Below are 14,097 nucleotides of genomic sequence, written 5' to 3' on the forward strand. Positions count from 1 at the left end.
TAGATAATGGGTTTAGCTACTCATAATCAAGGTAGAAATCAAAGATGAAGATGAAAATATAAGCCATAAAAGTTAATTACAAGAATAAAATATAAGAATATAAGCTAAAGCTACTCTAAAATTACTTTAAATGATAAAGTACGGCTATTCACGAGCTCACTAATTCAAAAGATGACCTAAAATGTGAAAAAGATCTATTTATACATAGCTGAATTACTGGACAAAATTACCCTTACGGAGGTTCCACTGTCAGTGAAATACTATGCGCCTCAGCGCATGGATTTTCACTGCCGCACAAAAACAAGCGCGAACCGCGTTTCTTCAATTTTGTGCTTGATTTGGACTTGGTTTCGCAGAAAATGTAAAAGTCACCGCCTCCACGCTAGCATCAACCGCAGCCGCGTAATTTGGACGCAGATCGCGCTCCTCAGTCAAGCTCAACTTGCAGAGTCTCTGAACTTCAATCAACACTCTCAGCGGTAATATCACCGCGGTCGCGTCAGGTATTCTGCAGACGCGCTTTTTCACCACGGTCAGCGATCACTGTTGTACCCAAAACATCTTCTCTGAATCTCATTTCCACGGACCGCGTAACTGTGGCCGCTTCAGCGGTGGACCTTATGTGGCCTCTCTTTTCCATCGCGGTCAGCGCTTCAGTCTTAGCTTTGAACTTGTGAAAATTTAACTCTTGAGTTAATTATGGCTTTCTTGCGTCATTTTGACCAAACCCTGCAGACAAGCACATTAAGTCAGTTTTCGGGAATACTTTTACACATTTTTTATCCAAAACCTAAGCAAAAGAGAGCATAAGATAGGCTAAAATCCATAGTTATCAAATGCCACCAAAGATCGGGTAAGGGCTCAAATTACCTCAAAGAGAAGTTGTTAGTCACTTCTCAAGGTCTACAACTATAGGTCCCGGCCGAACTTAAAACTATGTGGATTATAATTAGGCGAGATGATCAAATAAACAAAGAGGATAGAAGGTCGGAGAGTTTTATTATAACACAATGAGAATTGATACAAATCTTAAGGACTACAAGGATATAATATAACAGTCTATATAAGATGACTAAGTGTATAAAGGAAAAGGGAGGGGGGCACTAAGTTTTTTAGCCTAAAAGATCACCCCGTGTAACATAAATAATACTTCACAACTTCTTTAGATAAGAATTGCTCATATTATTCAGTGGGCACTGTTGATACCCAATTTTTCCCTATATATTTTAAATAAACATAACTACCTTCAAAATAGCATATATAAGCATGTCCAAGGTTTTTATTATTTTTCCCATAATTTGAAGGGATTAAATTGACTTATTTTCTCCCTTTTTATCCATAAAATCCCCAATAATTATTTCCAAATTTATTTTTTTGATAATTCATTTATTTAATTTCTATATTTATTCCAAAATATGGCTAAGGTAATTTTTATATATTTTTACAATTACATTTAGTATTTTTAAAGCTAAATTACACATAATTGCAATATTAGCCCTTTTAAGATTTAGTTATGCTTTATATGCATAGAATTAGATCTCGTATTTTTAAATTGTTAATTATGTATTTCAAATCATTTTGGCACCTTAAATTTATTTTCCAGAAATTGCATGTTATTTTTTATAAATTAAATAGGTGAAATTGGCTATTTAAATAACAACCAAATTTGACTTTTAATTATAGCCAAAATTGGACCCCTTTCCAGCCCAATTTCACACCCAAACCACCCGACCTAGATCTTATACACGTCTAGCCGACCCAAGCCATCCTAAATCCTTGTCGTTGATCTCTTAGATCAACGGCCCTCATTCAACATTTCCTTTTAAATTCTGAGAGAGCCCCCTAACCCTAATCACTTTTCTAAGGGTGCCGCCCTCAGATGCTCTCGGCTCTCTTCTCTCTCGACCTAACCCTAATCACTTTTCACTGCCTCCTTATCTGGTCATCCCCGGCCATCTCCGGCGACCACCCTTTCAAACCCAAGCCTCTAATGGGTCTCTCATCACCGTGCTCATCATCTCTAAGGCCCTCAAGGGTCCTAAGCCATGTCGATTTGGACCTAGGGTTTCTGTTCCTGTTACTTATGGGTCTCCGGTGTGATTTTGGGCAAAATCACACCTTATATGTAACGATCGGAGAAGTCTCAACAGGTTCCTTTAATTTTTACTTGGTTTTCTTTTGAAACCCTAACTCTCTTCTGAATCTCTCAAATCTATGTTATTTTTATGCTTTAAGCCTATCTCCTTCTGTGACTTGCTTATTCTCGAGCTTTTTTCTGAAAGATCTTCTACTTTAAACCATTTTTTACTCCCTTTGAGAAACTAGGATTTTTGGAGTTCTTTCTATACCTATTTTGACTGATTTCTTTATGATTAAACCTTTTTCTTTGTTTATCTTGACTGATTCTAAGGTCTTACTGCTTTTTAACTCAACTCTGCTAAAAATCCCTAATTTCTTAAAGATTTTCTTTACTTTTTTCTGTGTGTTGGCCTAATCTTATTTACCTATTTCTGTGTGCTAGATTGGTTTTCTTCACTTTGGTTCTATGTGTTAGCCATGACTACTTGACTTTGTTAAGTTTCTGTTGGTTACCATGCTTCGAATGGGTTTTTCTACTGAGTCCTTAGCCTACTCGTGTCACTCTGTATGATCGTGTCCATCTGGTTTGCTCATCTCTTGCTTCTTTCTGTCGATATGGATGACCTTGCATGTTTGCTACACCTGTTCATTCTTCTCTATTTATATGTTGAAGTACAGAATCATGACTCCCTCTTGATTGATCCTGATTTTCTTAATTTATGGTTTGATTGCAAGATTTTCTTATAAACCCCTAAAATTTTACTCGGCAGTTTAAGTTGATTGATTCCATTTCCTTATTTGTTGTGGTGCTTCATTCTTGCTGAATCCTTTCCTTAATTAGTGTATTCTATACTTAGACTCAATCATATGTTCTATACTTTTACTACCCCTTATAAGGTAAAATCCCGTCGTTCTCAACTGATTTTCTTTCCTTGGTCATCCCTGTTGGTATCCGTTTAAGCTGTAATTCCTTGATTAAAGGGAGTACTTGTATTAATTGGATTTTAATTGTGATTACTTCCATAATTATGCTAAACCTTTACTTGTTACCTTATTTTCTACCTATTTTCAAAGATATAAATACCCTATGTCTTACATTAACAAGACATGAGACTTGGCTTTCAAAAACCCCTCTCTTACTTAACAAACTCTGTGTTATTCTACTACTACTAGCCGGTTGAAAGCTAAGGCTAATCATCTGTAAACCTTGGTTCTTTCATTTTGCTTACATCTATCTTCACTGGTATGTCCTAGTTTAATTTAAAGTCTCAACAACATGTTTCTATCTCTGAGCATGTCCATACCGGTCCTAATACTCCCGCTGGGGTCAGGTGTCTGCAGTCAATGTATATTATCCCCAAACCCCCTTAACCCCATGTGTGATTACTAAATTCATTCACTTTCTGTGTGTGGTCTTACCCTGAAGTGTTTGAACTCTGTTTTACTAATCCAACTTCTTTCAGCCATCTCTGTTGCTAATTGCTTTCAAAATGGACCTTTCAGTCCAGTTTTTTAACAAACTCCTTTCAAACATGTGTCCTGCACTTTCACTCTATTCCTAGTTAATAAGTTCTGCCCCCTCTAGTATGTGTACTGCCTTGGGATCCCCTTGAGAACCCTTGGAACTCTGGCATACTGAGGTTGGCTTTCCACACTGCACTGGTTTAATGCTTGGCTATTAAGTCTAGGTGTAAGCATTTCCCGGGGTCCTTGAGACCCTTAGGGAACTTTGATGCACCTAGACTTTGATTTCCTGATTGCAGGCTCTCTATAGAATAGCTTCTTAATTTTTATTTCACTTATGTAATTCATTTGTTGGCCTGTAATAATTTGTAAATAGATATTTGGGGCATTAAGTGAAAGGGTGGGTAGATATATACTTTATGGGGTAACTTGGGTAGAAATCCTGCTTTAGGATTTAATTTCGAATCTGCTTGCCCCACTCACTAGAAAACATGCCTATAGGGTTTCTGTTCCTGTTGAATCTGATTGCATTTTCATAGTAGAAGCATGCCTGTGGGGTTTCGCTTTCAATCTCATTTGCATCATAATAGAAACCATGCCTATAAGGATTTCACTTTTAATGTCACTTGTGTCACACCTCCTTTTTCCCGCCCCCGCGGGGGCGTAGGGAGTTTTTCCAATTAAAGGACAATCGAAACGGGATTTGTTTATTTATTTCAGAGTCGCCACTTGGGAGATTTATGGTGTCCCAAGTCACCGATTGAATCCCGAATCGAGGAAAATATTCGACTTTCTAAATGAAGTCTGCGAACCAGAAATTCTAAGTAAGGAATTCTGTTGACCCGAGGGAAGGTGTTAGGCACCCCCGAATCCCGTGGTTCTAGCACAGTCGCTTAAACTGTTGTAATGGCTAGGTATCTGATTTTAATACATATTATAATTTATGTGCTTTTATCAACTTTAAACCGTTTTTATTATTATTTTTAATAAAATTGCAACGTCGTGAAAATGTGTTTCGAACAACGTCACAATCAATGCACCCGTGGTTGTTAACACATTTTGACTCCGTTGAGATTTGGATTTGGGTCGCATAAACGCGCACCCGAGTTTAGGGATGTAATATTATTAAAATCATGCCTAAAGAGTCTAGCGCTTTATTACTTTGGGGAAGGCCGTGAAATTTGCTAAACGGCCCATCCCGAAGTCTAAGTATTCAATTAAATATTTATCGAGGGCCCCGCAATTTGTGCGTTTTATTGGGCGAGGCTCATCCCATTTATTTTAAAAGGATAATCCTAAAGTGCCTACATCTTTTCCTATTAAATTTGTCTTTAAAAAAAATAAAAATGAAAAAAGCCCTAATTTATTTACATGTTGAAATTAACCAATAGTATCTAGCTAAACATTATTCCTACAAGCTCTGAAACGGTTTATTCGATGAATTAACGTGCTTTTTGAGACATGGTAATCATCCAATAATATAGAATTAACTAGACGAAGTTACTACACCATTTATTTATTTTTTAAGCAATATATAGATAGTTCATCCGTTAAGCTATCATCGGATGATCCACTATATGTATTAAATAGCTACATGATTCTGATTTTTGCAAGCTAAATAATTTGTACATACAAATAAAATATAGAATATAATTAAAGCTAATTCAGAATTTCAACTCTTCATTTTTCGTATTCATGCTTCATATTCGGATTACAATAACCAGCGTGTCAGATGTGTACCTGATATTGGAAGCAAAAGAAAATGAAGATGAGAATCAGCAGCAGTAATAACAGTACAACACAGCAACAACAGCCCAGCAACAGTAACAACCCAGTAACAGACTGGTGGAGTAGTAATCCCAAAACAAATGCTTCCAACTTTTATGAAACAACAACAATTAATGCTGATTTCAAACAATGAAAGAAAGAAGAAGATTTTTTAGTTTTTTTATTTTGAAAGTTTGAATATTTTTCGGAATTTTTCTCTTTCTTGAATATTCAGCTCTTTTTGTTTTTCTCTCTTTGTATTTTTCTGTTCTGTCTATCTGTTCTCTTTTTTTCAGATTTGTTCCTCTCTGTTGTATTCTCTCTTCTTCTTCTGTGTGTGTTCCCCTTTTCTGTGTTTGTCAAGACTTCCTATATATAACACATTCCCAAACTCAATTAAAATCAATCACTTTCCCCTACCAAACCCATTATCTTCCCACTCACCCCCATTACATTAAATAAATATATCACTCCACCCCATTATATTTTGTCCCCCATGCTTTCACTAAACAAATACAAGATTCCTCCCCACTAAATTTTGTCTTGTCCTCCCTTTATATTAAACAACTATATCACAACCCACTCCATTACATTTTGTCCCCCATGCTTCACATAAAAAAATTACAAAAATGTACAATTCCTAAACTACCCCTCCGACCTTACTGAAATTACCAAACTACCCCTGAACGTACTGCAAATTACCAAACTACCCCCATCAGCTATAAACACTTCATTTAATCAATTTCAACCAAAATATAGCAAATATGACCAATTTCTAACAATGTTCGTCAACAAATCATATGAACAACATGAACAACATCAAATTAATATGAATGAATTAACCATATTGGGAACCAATCCTGGTTAACTCAGACCAAAAATGGATTAGCAAGGAAACAACAATACAAACGACAAAATGCATGATTCAAATTAAACCAACAAATCAAAAAACCAAAACAAACTCAAATTAAATTACTGGATTAAAAATGAACTTCAAACCACAAATTGAATCAATATCTCTAACAGTCAGCACTAAAAGCAAAGCTCAACTAAGATGACAAATGATTTCAAATTGAACATACCATTTCGAAAACATAAGTAGAAACAGTAATTTAGCATAAACAAACTCATGTTCCAGTCATAAATTCAATAAGTGATTACAGACGAGTGTAACTTACCTAAAACAGGAAATCAATGGAACGTGAGACCAAATAAAGGTCTGAAATCCAGACGATCAAACTCAGCTAATTTGACGCCAACCAAACGAAATTTTTGGCTCAATCCACCAGAAATCTTTTAACCAAAGCAGTAAAAATTAGACCAGCTTTTCCAATCTTCTCTTTTTGTTATTATTTTTTATATATATTCTTCAAGAAAAGGAGTCTGTCCGGAGGAGGAAATCATGGGGGTTCGGTGGCTGGCCGGATTCTGGCCTTAACTCGCTGGTGAGAATGAGAGAGGAAGAGCAGGGGTGCAGTGTGGTTGTTTGGATGGAGAAGATAAAGCAGAAGGCAGAAGCAGACGCGGAACCAGTGGTCGATGAGTTGTTCGTCCTCGTCGACTGAATGTAACAGTGGAAGCAATGGCGATGGAGCAGCGGAACGCTCATGACAGCATGAGGTGAAGAAGAAGAAATAGCCACGTTCAGTTGGAGCTCAACGAAGACGCAGCAGTGGCAGCGCTGGAAGCACTAGCCATGGCAACCTGAGCTCAACCTTGAGCTCGACGAGCTTCATCAATGGCGGATAGGGCTGGGACAGTTGGACGAAGAAGAAGGAGATGAAGACGAGGCAGCCATGGGTGGTCGGAGAGCAGCTTCGTTGCTGCGACAACTGTTGGACGAAGGGTGGTCGACGGGCGGACATGGGAGGGCAGCTTGGAACTTGAGGAAGAAAAAGATAGGGAGGGGGGGCGGATGGCTTAGCTCTTTTTTTTAGGGTTTTCTTTTGTTCGTTTTGTAAAAATGTAAGATAATAGGGGTGTTGGGTCTTTGGGTTTGGATTGGGTCGACCCGATTTAGAATGGACCGGGTCATGGGAAGGTTGGGCCATTTTTTGGGCATGTGGCTTGAAATCGAAGAAAAGACCCAATTCCGACTTTCTTTATATTTTTGCTCTCTTTTCTTCTTTTATTTTTCTAAAACTAAATTATAAAAATACTTAAATTATTATTAAGAACTAAATTAAGTTATAAAAGCGCAAATTAACTCCCAATAACAATTAACGCACAATTAAGTAATAATTAAGCATAAAATTGTATATTTGGACATTAAATGCTAAAAATGCAAACGATGCCTATTTTTGTAATTTTTATTTTTTGTAAAACAAACTTAATTACTAACAATTGTAGAATTAAATCCTACATGCAAAATGCGACATATTTTTGTATTTTTATTAATTTAACAAATAAACATGCACAGACAAATACAAATAATTATTCAAAAATATCACAAAATTGCACACCAAGGAAAATCATTTTATTTTTGAATTTTTTGGAAGTAATTCTCATATAGGGCAAAAATCACGTGCTTACAACTGCCCCTCTTTGCCCGGAGACACGAAGAGTTTTCGTGCAAAGATAAAGCGAGCGATTTTTGCCCATCCGAGTACTCCGTGTGAAGCATTTTTTGAAAAAGATTTAACCGAACCTTTGCTTCAAAGGTTTCCTACATATCCTGGGCTAAACAGGAATCAGGTCAATGTAGTTCGGGAAGTTTTTGGTAGCTGGGACTACCGTAGGACTGCAATGTTACTGTCGTTGCATGCTATTACCACTGCTTACCGATCTCCTTGTTACACCGTGCTTAAAAGAAAACAAGAAGCTAGGCTAGACTGCAATTTTTCTTGTTGCCTTGCTTTCTTGTCTGCTTGCATTTTTTCCGGTGCTTTCTTCCGATGCTTTTCTTCCTTTCGACACATGCACTTGAGTTTTTGTTGGGACCTCTTATTGCAACCTTCTACTTCCCAGTGTTGGGGATTTTTATTGTTATCTGGGCGGGCTCCCAACTTCAACGCTTGAAATGTAAAGACTGAAATGTATGCCTCTGTTATCTGGGCGGGCTCCCAACTTCAATGCTTGAAATGTAAAGACTGAAATGTATGCCTCTGTTATCTGGGCGGGCTCCCAACTTCAACGCTTGAAATGTAAAGACTGAAATGTATGCCTCTGTTATCTGGGCGGGCTCCCAACTTCAACGCTTGAAATGTAAAGACTGAAATGTATGCCTCTGTTATCTGGGCGGGCTCCCAACTTCAACGCTTGAAATGTAAAGACTGAAATGTATGCCTCTGTTATCTGGGCGGGCTCCCAACTTCAATGCTTGAAATGTAAAGACTGAAATGTATGCCTCTGTTATCTGGGCTGGCTCCCAACTTCAACGACAACTTTAAAAATAAACGCCATTCCTCTCTTCAGGCGGGCTCCTGACTTCAACAACAACTTCTAAAATAAAATATCTTTCCTCTCTTCAGGCGGGCTCCTGACTTCAACAACAACTTTGAAAATAATCGTCATTCCTCTCTTCAGGCGGGCTCCTGACTTCATCAACAACTTTTAAAATAAAACGCCTTTCCTCTCTTCAGGCGGGCTCCTGACTTCAACCAATAAATCGTCATTCTGTTCTTCAGGGGGCTCCTGACTTCAACCAATACATCGCCATTCTTTCTTCAGGTGGGCTCCTGACTTCAACCAATAAATCGCCATTCTGTTCTTCAGGGGGCTCCTGACTTCAACCAATACATCGCCATTCTATTCTTCAGGGGGGCTCCTGACTTCAAAAAATAATCGTCATTCCTCTCTTCAGGCGGGCTCCTGACTTCAACCAATAAATTGCCATTCTATTCTTCAGGGGGCTCCTGACTTCAACAACTTTTCATTCTGTTCTTCAGGGGGGCTCCTGATTTCAACAACTTTTCAAAAAATGCCATTCCTTTCTTTGGATGGCGAGATTTCAACAACCCTTTTTTTTTAAAATGCCTTTCCTTTCTTCAGGCGGGCTCCTGACTTCAACTAATAAATCGCCATTCTGTTCTTCAGGGGCTCCTGACTTCAACCAATAAATCGCCATTCTATTCTTCAGGGGGCTCCTGACTTCAACCAATAAATCGCCATTCTGTTCTTCAGGGGGGATCCTGACTTCAACCAATACATCGCCATTCCTTTCTTTAGGTTGGCGAGATTTCAACAACTTTTAAAAACGCCTTTCCTCTCTTTAGGCGGGCTCCTGACTTCAACCAATAAATCATCATTCTATTCTTCCGGGGGGCTCCTGATTTAAACCAATAAATCGCCATTCTATTCTTCAGGGGGGCTCCTGATTTCAACCAATACATCGCCATTCTGTTCTTCACGGGGGCTCCTGACTTCAACCAATAAATCGCCATTCTGTTCTTCATGGGGGCTCCTGACTTCAACCAATTCATCGCAATTCTATTCTTCAGGGGGGCTCCTGACTTTAACAACTTCTTTTTTTTCAAATTCAAACTTCTTCTTTTTTTTTTCAAATTATCCTAGGAGAAAATTCATCAGACTAGATTTTGATCCTAGGAGAAGATTCATTCGACTAAGATTTTATTATATTATCTTGGGAGAAAAATTTCATCAGATCAAGATTTTGACTCTAGGAGATAAATCTTCAAACTAGGTCCATTCTGTTGTGATCTTAGGAGAAAGATTCATCGGACTAAGATTTGATATCTTAGGAGAAAATTTCATCGGACTAAGATTTCTATCTTAGGAGAAAGATTCATCGGACTAAGATTTGATATCTTAGGAGAAAAATTCATCGGACTAAGATTTGATATCTTATCTTGGGAGAAAAAATTTCATCTGACCAAGATTGTGACTCTAGGAGATAAATCGTCAAACTAGGTCCATTTTGTTGTGATCTTAGGAGAAAGATTCATCGGACTAAGATTTGATATCTTAGGAGAAAATTTCATCGGACTAAGATTTCTATCTTAGGAGAAAGATTCATCGGACTAAGATTTGATATCTTAGGAGAAAAATTCATCGGACTAAGATTTGATATCTTATCTTGGGAGAAAATTTCATCGGACCAAGATTGTGACTCTAGGAGATAAATCGTCAAACTAGGTCCATTTTGTTGTGATCTTAGGAGAAAGATTCATCGGACTAAGATTTGATATCTTAGGAGAAAATTTCATCGGACTAAGATTTCTGTCTTTAGGAGAAAGATTCATCGGACTAAGATTTGGTATCTTAGGAGAAAATTTCATCGGACTAAGATTTCTATCTTAGGAGAAAGATTCATCGGACTAAGATTTGATATCTTAGGAGAAAAATTCATCGGACTAAGATTTGATATCTTATCTTGGGAGAAAAATTTCATCGGACCAAGATTGTATCGGGAAGGAAATTCATCAGATTAGGACTTTTATCCTAGGAGGAAAATGTAAAGATCAATGATTTGAGAAACTTACCTTCGTAATTTCTTCTTTTCTTTTCTTTTTCCTTTGCGCTGCTTTGTTCTTGCTTGCTGGGGATAATACCACTGTGGGAGTCTCCTTTCTTCCCCTCCTCCATTCTTTATATATTTTTTCTTTTCTTTTTCTTTTTTTTCTTTTTCTTTTTTTTTTCTTCTCTCAACACTGCTGGGGATAAAAGGGTTATCTTTTTGGGATAACGTTGTTGAGGATAACGCTGCTGGGGAATTTTATCCCTTCAAATCGATGCTTTATTCTTCTGGAAGCCGCTGGGGATGATAATGGCTCTTTGCTTTTCTGAGCACAAATGTCATCCCTTTGTTCTGTCTGCTGGGGGTCAACTTCCTCCATTGGAAACTTATTATGTTGGGGGCAACCCTGGTTCAAAGACCAATTCCTTTGTGCTATCTTTATTCTTCCCCAAGTGGTACCTGATTTCCAGAAAATTTTCTAACCTGAGAAGAAAATTTTCTGCCCCAGTTTGACAATCTTTCTTGTGGCATGCATTTCCGTTATAAATGCCATTTTTTTTACCTGTTTCAAATCAAACATTTGTTAGCTTAAAGCGTGGTGGTTGGCTGTGATACTCCACTGGGATGGTTTTCCCTTTCTCCTTCCTTGCTCTGCGTCCCACAACTTGTTGGGGATGATATTATTTGTTGGGGATAATATATTTCTGTTGGGGATATCCCTCTTCTTTCGTGGCATGGCTCAGAAACTTGCATTTTCCTGACCTTTTAGTCTCGCATGAATTTCCCAAATCATGCTTATTGCTCTCCTTGTTTGTCCACGGGCCTTGGCCTTGAGGTTTTAATAACCTTTGATTTTGGCAAGGATATCCCTGTTGACACTCGTTGATCCTTTTGTCAATCTCCTTTTGCTGGAGATATCTTCCTTGACACTAGCCTCGCGCTTGTTCCTTACTGACTATACCATTTGTATGTACTAGTCAGATCTTATCTTGGAAAGCTGATGGCCTATTTTGAAGTCATTTCCCACTGGTTCTGACCAAACAGACTCTACTGGGGAAATTTCTTTGAAAGGAAAAGATAAAAGGGAACAGAATAAAAGACAACGAAAAAAAATGACTCTTCAACAAAAGAAACTATAAATAAAAACCTATCAAATGCAAATACCGACTCTAATGGTCATGACATGCACATGTGGCCTATCCTCCGTCGTCAATCGTCTTTAAGATCTTCCCTTGATTATCCCCCATCTGATTCCCAATCTTATTCGACTTGTAGTGCCCGAAGGGTTTTCACTATCAAGCCTCTCTCATTTTGGGTTTTTCTCTCAGCTTTCATCGCCTTATGGTGTCCGTAAAGATTTTCACCAATAAGACTCTCTCATTTGTATCACTTTCCAGATGGGGATTTGGAGTGTTGTCGGTATGACTCTCTCTGCTGGAGATTGGAGTCCTTTATGTTGTGGAATAGAGTGTTATGTTCACCGGTAAGACTCTTATTTGTCTGACTTGACATCTTTTGCAGACTGGTCAGAAGGTCTTTCCTTGGACCGTAATGTGGGTTTTTGGATAGGTTTAGAAAGAAAGGGTATAAAAGGCTCAAAAACAAAATAAATTTGGGTTTAACATTACAACCTTCGGAACCAATTTTGCTTACAACGAGCACAACTCTTGCCCTAGTTTCTTGCTTGGGGATTATTTATTTATAATTAAATTTTTTTTTTAATTTTTTTTTAAATTTTTATTACACCATGCACATTGTGACCATTATGGCCATTATGCACCCTATGACCGAGTCGTGAAGCGCCTACGTATCCTCTTTGAGGAATCAGGTCAAACGTAGTTCCCAATTCCTCTGTTTTCTTCTGACTTTCTTTTGTTTTTTTGTTTTTTCATTTTTCTCTTCTTCTTTTTTTCGTTTTTTTTTTGTTGATTTTTTTTTCTTTACCTTCCAGGCTCGTATTTCCTAGTCGATGGGTATGAAAGAAAATAAATAAGGCTCAAAAGGGGTAACGAAGGATAAAGTGTTTAGGTAGCAGAACAAAATGCCTTCGTCATTCCAGTTTTCAAAACATGCCAAGTGCAAACAACACAATTGATCATAGATTTATAGTCTCTTCCGATGGTGCTGGACTTGACAATTGTGTTAAACACTTGCTTTTTCATTTGTCATTTCTAAAGCACTGCTGGGCGACACTCTCATTCTCATGAACGACCCTCATGCCAATTTGGCGAATCTTGCATTTAACGGTTTTCTTTATGTTTTACTTGCCCCAGTTCCACATGACTCGGGCTTCAAATAATCTCAAACCGTTCTTATTTCCTTTAAATGCTTTGATCACCTTCCCAGGGTTTTATGATTAACTTTATAGACTAGGCCCAAACTGTGTGCGCATGTCATGTCCCTAGAATCGGCATTGAACGAAAATGACAAAAGGACTAAATAAAAAGATGACTGGAAATAATAAAAGACCGGCTTTTGTATTAGACTTCCGGCGAAATGGTTAGAAAAACAAACAAAACAACCAGAATAAAATCTTAACACAACATCAACGAGACTTAAACAAACTGATACGACAAAAATGGAAAGATAAGAAGGTTTGACACAAGACAATATTCGGATTACAACCCTAAGAATAATCCGGATAACAGAAATGACAACAAAATAAACCACCAACAGCTTCTCTCTTGCTAACCAAGGAACGGAGCGTCCTCCCATTTTATCAAAATTGGCATCTTAGCCACTAAGCTTTGCATTAGTATTGCCAAGACCATTATCAGCTTCCATATCATCAACCTCCGTCAACAAGTTCTCGATAGGGTTCGAGTGCTCCATGTTACTGTTATGATCCCGCAAAGTGTGCTTCTGGGTCTTGTATTTCCGGCTTACCACAAACCAACCACCTTAACTTTCTTCGTGATTCAAAGCGAAACAGGTAACATCTTTTCCACTTTTTTTCATTTTCTTTTTCATTTTTTTTTCCTTTTTTTTGATTTTTTTTTTCTTTTTTTTTATTTTTTTCTTTTTTTTTTCATTCTTTGTTGTGGTCGAATCTTATGGAGATTGCCTACGTATCATGACCCCGCATGAATCAGACCTTGCGTAGTTCGGACAAAATGAAAGGTAACAACAATGAGACACCTTTTTTTCTTTATCAATTTTTATAATAAAACAAACTAGGTTTCAATGGTTTGAAGATGACCTACAAACTCGAAAATCAAACAACCCACATATTTTAATCAAAAGATTTACAAAAATCCAAAAACAAACGGCCAGCTTCCTTTCTCCGTTTGACAAATGCAACCAAACGGTTATTTTTGCAAACGTGGCCCCTTCCAAATTTTGAGGCCGGAGAGGATTATTTTATGACACTC

Source organism: Nicotiana sylvestris, chromosome 11, assembly GCF_000393655.2.
Source record: "Nicotiana sylvestris chromosome 11, ASM39365v2, whole genome shotgun sequence".
NCBI lineage: Eukaryota > Viridiplantae > Streptophyta > Magnoliopsida > Solanales > Solanaceae > Nicotiana > Nicotiana sylvestris.